This window comes from Phoenix dactylifera, chromosome 8 (assembly GCF_051530095.1).
Source record: "Phoenix dactylifera cultivar Ajwa chromosome 8, Ajwa_hap1_PhDact_Kaust_v1.1, whole genome shotgun sequence".
Taxonomy (NCBI): domain Eukaryota; kingdom Viridiplantae; phylum Streptophyta; class Magnoliopsida; order Arecales; family Arecaceae; genus Phoenix; species Phoenix dactylifera.
This window is the reverse complement of record NC_143197.1, coordinates 24,481,594-24,489,243: the sequence shown is the minus strand read 5'-3', so window position 1 is coordinate 24,489,243 and position 7,650 is coordinate 24,481,594.

Sequence of the window (7,650 nt, the reverse complement as noted above, 5' to 3'; positions counted from 1 at the left end):
ACGGATTTGGATGAAAGGTTTCAGTGATTTGTTTTTTATGGCTATGCCACTGGGCCTGAGAGGAATGGATTGAATATAGAGATATTAGTTATCCACATCCATCCATCAGGTGGAATATGGATGTGGATGCATCGGATGCAAAATTCATATACATATTTATTTAAGACAAATACGATATTGAAAATTTGAATATAAGTTAGTTAAACTTCGTGACTATAAAATCGAGTATATCATTGAATAGAAAATAAATTAAATCAATAGTATATTAAGATGGTCATTTATTTTTTTAAAAGTTTATGAATGCTATATAAAAACATGATTACAAATATAATATTAGAATATAGATAAGATAATGATGGGGACATCAAAGCCCTTCATCCAGATGATCCTGAGCCCCCGGATTGAGCCAGACTCGTTTATTTGCATATTTATTTTATTATTTTATTTTTGGACTTATTTGCATTCTAGGGTTTATTTGTGGTTTATTTTATTTCTGGGCTTAGTTGCATTTTAGGGCTTATTTGTGTTATTTGTGGGTTCATTAGGATTTATTTCTGTGTAAGGGGGGTTTATGCAAGTTGTGTATTTGGGCCCTATTTAAAGGGAACTTGTAAGCTGATTAGGGTTTTAATGCAGAATTAAAGAATTTCTTTCCCCACGTTTCCCTCTTCTTCTCTTCTCCTTCCTTCTCCTTCTCCTCTTCTTCTTCCTCCTTCTCCTCTCCTCTTCTCCTGCTTTCATTTTAAAATTGGTCCGGCATCAACTTGGTATCAGAGCAAGGCTGATTTTGCCCCTGCTGCCAAAGCCACGGTCCAGTGTTTCCTCTCTTCCTTTCTCTCTCGGTGTTCACCAGCCCCTACCCCTCCCCCCCTCCCCTCTGTCGGTTTTCACCAGAGAAAAAAAAAAAAAAAAGAAACCCCTGCAGCGAGATCCTCCACCGCCCGACACACCCGCGACCACCATCACTCCCGCTCGCCGCCGCAGGCCACCTGCGGTCACCACCTCGAAGTGAGGTCAGGTCCCCATCCTCCCTCTGGGTTGTCACAAAGAACAAAGGAAGGGCCCCGCCAGAGATTTCCCCTTCTGTCCATCACCGTGTCTGCGCCAACTGCCGTTCCACCTCGCAGCGCCACCGACTCGCCACCGGAGATCGTCGCGTCCCCACGAGAGCGCCGACGCCCCGAGTGCTTCGCGTCTGCCACCAACCGACGGCGTCGGGTCCATAGAGGGGACTGCCGCAGACCTTCGCCGCAGGCCACGAAGTTGTGGCTGTGATCTCGCCGCCGCCGCAGGTCGCGGAGCCGCCGTCGTGATCCCTGCCTTGGCCCGCAGCCGCCGCCGTGAAGATCGACGCCCTCCCGAATCCATCGGGAGGTTGAAGAAGGTTAGGGCCACGGGTAAGTCTCAGACCCGTTAGCCCGCCCCACTAGCCCGGATCCGTTCCGGAGGAAAAAAAAAAAAAACACGTGATTTCACGTGACAAACCCATAACGGGTATAGGGTCGGGTCAAACCCGATAACCCGGATCCTAACGGATCCGAGTTAAAAAAAAAGTAAAAAAAAAAAAAAAAAAAAACTTACCTCTGTCCTGCCAAGAGGAAATCCAAAGGGTTTCCGCCGCCGCCATCGTCACCGTCTTCGCCGCCGTCACCACGATCTGTCGCTGCGCCGCCGCTGCTGCTGGCGCCCGCCGCCGCTGCCGTCGTCGTCGCCTAGCCGTCGCTGCCCTTGTCGAAGCCGTCGCAGCCAAGCCGCCACCATCTTCTTCCCCGTTTCCGAATTGATAGTGTCCGCCGTGCCGCCTGCGCTGCTACGCCGTCGCCGAGTCCGCGGTGCCCCTTCGTCTCCCCGCGGTGCCGCTTCACCTCCTTCTGTGGCCGCCATCGTCCCGCCACCCGAGCTCCGACGTCTCTTCGCCGGTAGTCCGCCCCCCATCTCCCTTCCGCCGCACCCCGCGCCACCCGAGCGCCCCACCACCTCTCCTCCCCTGTCTCCGCTGTGCTCCGACGTTTCTTCGCCGGCAGCCCGCCCTTCCCTCCGCCGTGTACCACCCTCCCTTCATCATCTTCGTTCACCCACCCACCAAAGGAAAAAAAAAAAAAAAAAAAAACCAAACCCTCCTCTGAAGTCTCCCATTCCACTGTGGGCTTCATCCGACCCACGCCCACGCGCCCAGCCCATTGTTTTCTGCAGGTTCTTCAGGCCCGATCACACTCCATAGGCCGCCAACACTTCTCTCCGCTGCGGGCCAAAGCCCATTTTACTCCTTGAGCGCGGCCCAGGCCCAAGCGGCCACAGGCCCTATCTCAGGCCTGATCCAGCACCTTCGTCAGTCCATTCCAGGAGCCCAAGAACCCTTTTGGCTGCAGATCCGGATCCACAGTTCCAGCTAGCTCTGCCCGGCGCCAACTTCGTGTTCGAGACTCCACAACGGACGCTTCCGGTTGACTGCATCCGCCACAGGTGATAGGTTTCCACTTTTTCTTGAGCTTGTTCATTTAATTATGTTCTAGTTCTCTTGCATGATAGCCACGTTCTGAAAACTTACTTTTGTTGTCAAAATTTAGCCCCTACTTTCAAACCCATCCTATTCGCCTTTGAAAATCTAGATATTAAATTAGCACACCCTAGCATCTGGACATTTCTCGGCATTCTTCGATCAGATTACTTTAGGATCAGAACAACTGTACTACTTGATTGCAATCTAATTTCTTAAATTGAATAATCTTAATCCTTAATTCTGAATAACCGAAGTAAAAAATCAGCAACATTTAAATTTTAAGTTATTATTGTGAAGACTTGCTGATTTCTGAAATCATAATAGATTGCATTAGTAGGTTGTCCTGCATCAAATTTGATCTTGCTTCATATTTATTAGGGTTTCATTAGTGACACTGCATGTCACATCTTCACCCAGTGTCATCATTGCATGCCAACCTGTAGTGATATGGATTACTATTTCAATCAACCTAAAACCCCTGTAGCTACCATGGATTCCGACATTTTGAGGTCTGTCTTAGAACAGATCGTTGCCATACGGGCTGGATACAAAGAATTCAGACAAGAGATCCGTGAGCTCGTGCAACATTCTAGGACCCCTAAATCGCCAACCTCTGTTACAGCCCAACCTAAAATCGGTTTGGTCGCACCACCTGTAATCCTTCCCCACTCTCCTAGGCACCAAACCCAATACTCTAGGTGTCAACAATTCGGCTATATAGCGCCCCAATGTTCCACTAAGACCTACCCGATTACTGAACCAGAAGTTAGGAACCAAGAGGCCGAATATGTCGAAGAAGTCTATGAACCAAATATAGAAGACTATGAAGAAGACTTTGAAGACGAACCTACAGAGTTAGACTTTGTCCAAAATGATTCCCAAGGGGAGACTAGTGATCTAAGTACAACCAAGCCACTTCACATCACGACTGTGGAAGAGGTAGTGACAGATATTGAGAGCCAATCATCTGAATTGGCACTTGTAGCTAAAGTTACCCATGCGGAGTCCAACCTTGAACATTCCCCGGTAGTAGTTTCCCTTCTAGAGGAGTTTCCTGATGCACTCCCTGATGATCTTCCGGATGCACTTTCTCCAATGCATGATATCCAACGCGCAATCGATCTAGTTTCCGGAGCATCTCTGCCCAACCTTCTACATCATAGGCTCAGACCGAATGCATATGCTAGGACCTGGAATTTAATGTTACCGACAGTTGAGTTTGCATGTAATAGTTCGGTTAACAAGTCCATAGGTTTGAGTCCATTCGAAGTAGTGCATGATTACAAACTTAGGCAACCCATAGACCTATTTTTCATGTCTCATCAGTATAGAGTCTTTGAGTCTGCACAATCAATTGTATCACATCCACATTCATTGCATCGAGAAATCAGCAACTGTAGTCACTTTAATAATTTAAAATATAAATTCCTTGCTGATTTACACGGACGTTATAAAGAGTTAAGTGAAAAAGATTACGTCATGATAAGAATTAGGCTTGAACGATTTTCTTCAGATACGTTTAAGAAATTGCAAACTTGTAGTGCAGAACCGTTCAACATCTTAAAGAAAATCAGTTCGAATGCATATGTTGTGGATCTTCCTGATGACTATGGGATTAGTGCAACATTTAATATTGAAGATTTAGTCCCATACAACAAGATAATATTCCTGCCTTCTGACCCCTTTATTGATATACCTGCCTATGTTGGATACCCTGCCCTATTACCTGCTGTTGAGCCACCACCTCCCAAATTTCATGCACGCAGAGAACAAATAGAACATATATTGGATGAGCAGGTTATTTCAAGCAGGAACGGTGGTTACCAACGTTACCTTGTTCGGTGGAAAGGTCGACCAAAGTCTGATGTGACGTGGATTTCCAAAGCACAGTTGCAGCGCATTGACCCCGATCTTCTGGAGCAGTACGACAGCCGGCCAGACCTGTACTCGACGGGGTCGAGTTTTTCCCACCCGGGAGGAGTTGATGGGGACATCAAAGCCCTTCATCCAGATGATCCTGAGCCCCCGGATTGAGCCAGACTCGTTTATTTGCATATTTATTTTATTATTTTATTTTTGGGCTTATTTGCATTCTAGGGTTTATTTGTGGTTTATTTTATTTCTGGGCTTAGTTGCATTTTAGGGCTTATTTGTGTTATTTGTGGGTTCATTAGGATTTATTTCTGTGTAAGGGGGGTTTATGCAAGTTGTGTATTTGGGCCCTATTTAAAGGGAACTTGTAAGCTGATTAGGGTTTTAATGCAGAATTAAAGAATTTCTTTCCCCACGTTTCCCTCTTCTTCTCTTCTCCTTCCTTCTCCTTCTCCTCTTCTTCTTCCTCCTTCTCCTCTCCTCTTCTCCTGCTTTCATTTTAAAATTGGTCCGGCATCAGATAATTATCTATTCATATTTATATCTATTTTTTTTTTATAGATACAGCTACATATATTAATTGGAAGCTCAAATGTCATCTATATCTAGATAGATTCGAATACAAAAAACTATCCTAATTTGGATTGTTTGTCTGCTTGCATCCTCACCAACAGGTCATGATAGGCCAGATCAATTCTTAAATGTGCTTGGATAGGAACAACAGTACAATTTTCTATGCCCTATCCGGGAATTTGTCGTCAGAATTAGGAAGACAAATCAAAACATAATAAAGAAAAATTGGAGCTAAAACATGTGTCAACATTCATCATGTTTTCTTTTCCATTTTAATTAATTCTTTCTCTCACTTTATTTAGACATCCAATTACCCCTGTTCTCAGGTATACAACTAATAAGTGCAATCCTTCTCAGTTTGGTGAGCTGGAAATGAATCTATACAAAATAAATGATTAGTTTCTTTTCAATATGAATGAATTAGAGGTGGGTTATGGGTTTTCAGAACCTAACTCAATTTGGAGCTCGACCCAATCTGATCCATTAACACCCCTAATATCGCTCTCCGTGTTTCAACTGTACTACATACAAAAGTACCAATAATTCCTGTCAAGAGACAATCTTGACCAAGGTTGTGTTAAAAACTATCATAACCATCCAAATTTCAAGAAAAACTCCTTTAGTCAGTCATCCAAGGGAGGCGTCTTTACCCTTCTTCCTTCCCTTCTCTTTAGGCTTCGCCTTCAACTGCGCCTCATGGTCCATGAAATTCTTGCCCCTTGTAACTTGGGGTTTGCTGCCGATTCGGTTATCTCCTTCATCCTCTCCACATCATCTAAGAGGAAGAAGAGGTCTTGAACTGGTAGGCGCATTTGTTGGAAGATCCTAAGAAAGTTTGTATGAGAAAAAATAAAGAAAGAAAAGAAAGACTTGGAAGTCAATATTTCAGCACCAGTATGGAACCAAGCATCATTCCCCATTGAATCTAGATGATATTAAGATCGAGTGCTCATGGAAAACTTTTTCTCACAGTTTTAAAAATCTTATCTACTATTGGATAGTATTCATTAGGGAACAACAATCCATGCCCGAAACTGTTCTCATGACCCAAGCTGCCCAATATCCAATTATCCTAGAATATGGCGCTTCAATCCGAGCATGATTTATTTAGGCCTTAATATGGTTTGGCAGTGCAAATTTCCAAATAATGGATTGTTATATCATTGGAATTTGTTCTATAAACTTTTATGCAAAAAAAAAGAACATTCATATAAAGAAATTGTCAGGTAAACTTTGATGATTCCCACATTATTTGCACCGATAAATCCAGAGCATTATGTATGATGTGGCAGGAAGCAATTTTATAATTTTAAATTGTGTCGTAATAGAACAATGATTAATTTTATCTTGATTGGTAGTTCATGTTATTTTATTGTTTAAAGTTAAGCTACTGTCTTTGAAATTTAACAAGCATATGCACATAATAAATTTTACTTGTGTATAAGATATATAAAAATACCTATTACGAAAGAAATATATAAAAAATATTTTTTCTGAAAGAATTAAATTTAAATATGTAATATTATAGAGAGAGAACACCAGTTATGACTCACGAAATCCACCTCCATCGAAGATTCATATATTCATGCATCTTACTATATTTCAATTTCGCGCGATATTGTTTTTTTTAAATAATTATCTTTCCTCTCCCCCTGGCCTTTCACATTTTTATGAGAAATATCTATTTAGACCAACCTCTCGATATGCCCGAGAAAAAAGGAAGGTGGGTGCTTTAGCGGGAGCTGCTGCTAGTCAAGGAAGAGAAAGGCTTGTTTGCAGGACAAATGCCACAGACGGTAGCAAAGCAAGAAAAGAAGGAAGAACCGTGATGGAGGACATAGCTTACGATCATCGGCTTTGATCATGCCACTAGGTAGAGATCTAGAATTGATACATACAAGAAGGCAGATATATGTTGGGTTAGGTAAAATTCGGTAGGCCAAAAGCTGTGCCGTAGGAAAAGAGAAGTAGAACTCGGGACTGAAAAAGCAAGGTTGATTACATACTCGGGAGGGGCCATCAACGTGCTTGGAATATGAATGCTATGAGGCTTAGGCGAGAGAGCAGGTCTAGGAGGCCTAGATATTGCATCATGTGAAAGCAGCGCTAAAAGACCAATAAGAGCTGTAAACAAGTGAGATAGGCAATATCGAGCCATTGAAGCAGCGCGTCGGGCTACAATCGGACAATTCCATCGAAGCACTGCGTGTTCTCATCTAAGCATGTAGGGCGTGTTTTCATCTGTACCTTCAACTATCAACCAGATGAGATAGGACTTTGAAAGGTCAGAGTCAGTCTCCTCTTTTAGGTCGTTTAGCAGTTCCGTCTTCTTCTTTGAGTTTCGCCTGTTTTCTATCGTCTCTACTTTCGGAATTGGCCCACCAAAGCTTTATGAAAAGGCACCTGAGATGTTGGCCCCCCTCCTCCCCTCTTGTTGCCTTCCAGCCCTTGATCATTCTATCGAGGATGAGACGGTAGCAGTCAGACTACTAGAGTGCTTATAAGTGCAAATTATATAAGATATATTTTAAAATTAGGAGGTAGCCATGCATAATCTGTTTAATCTGTTTAATTCGATTTAACATATTGTAGATCAGATTAGGTTACCTATTTTATAAAATAATTAGATTTAGATTTGGATTTTCAACTTACCTATTTGAAAAATTCAATAAAATTGGATTGGATTTTTTATAGAAATCGGGCCT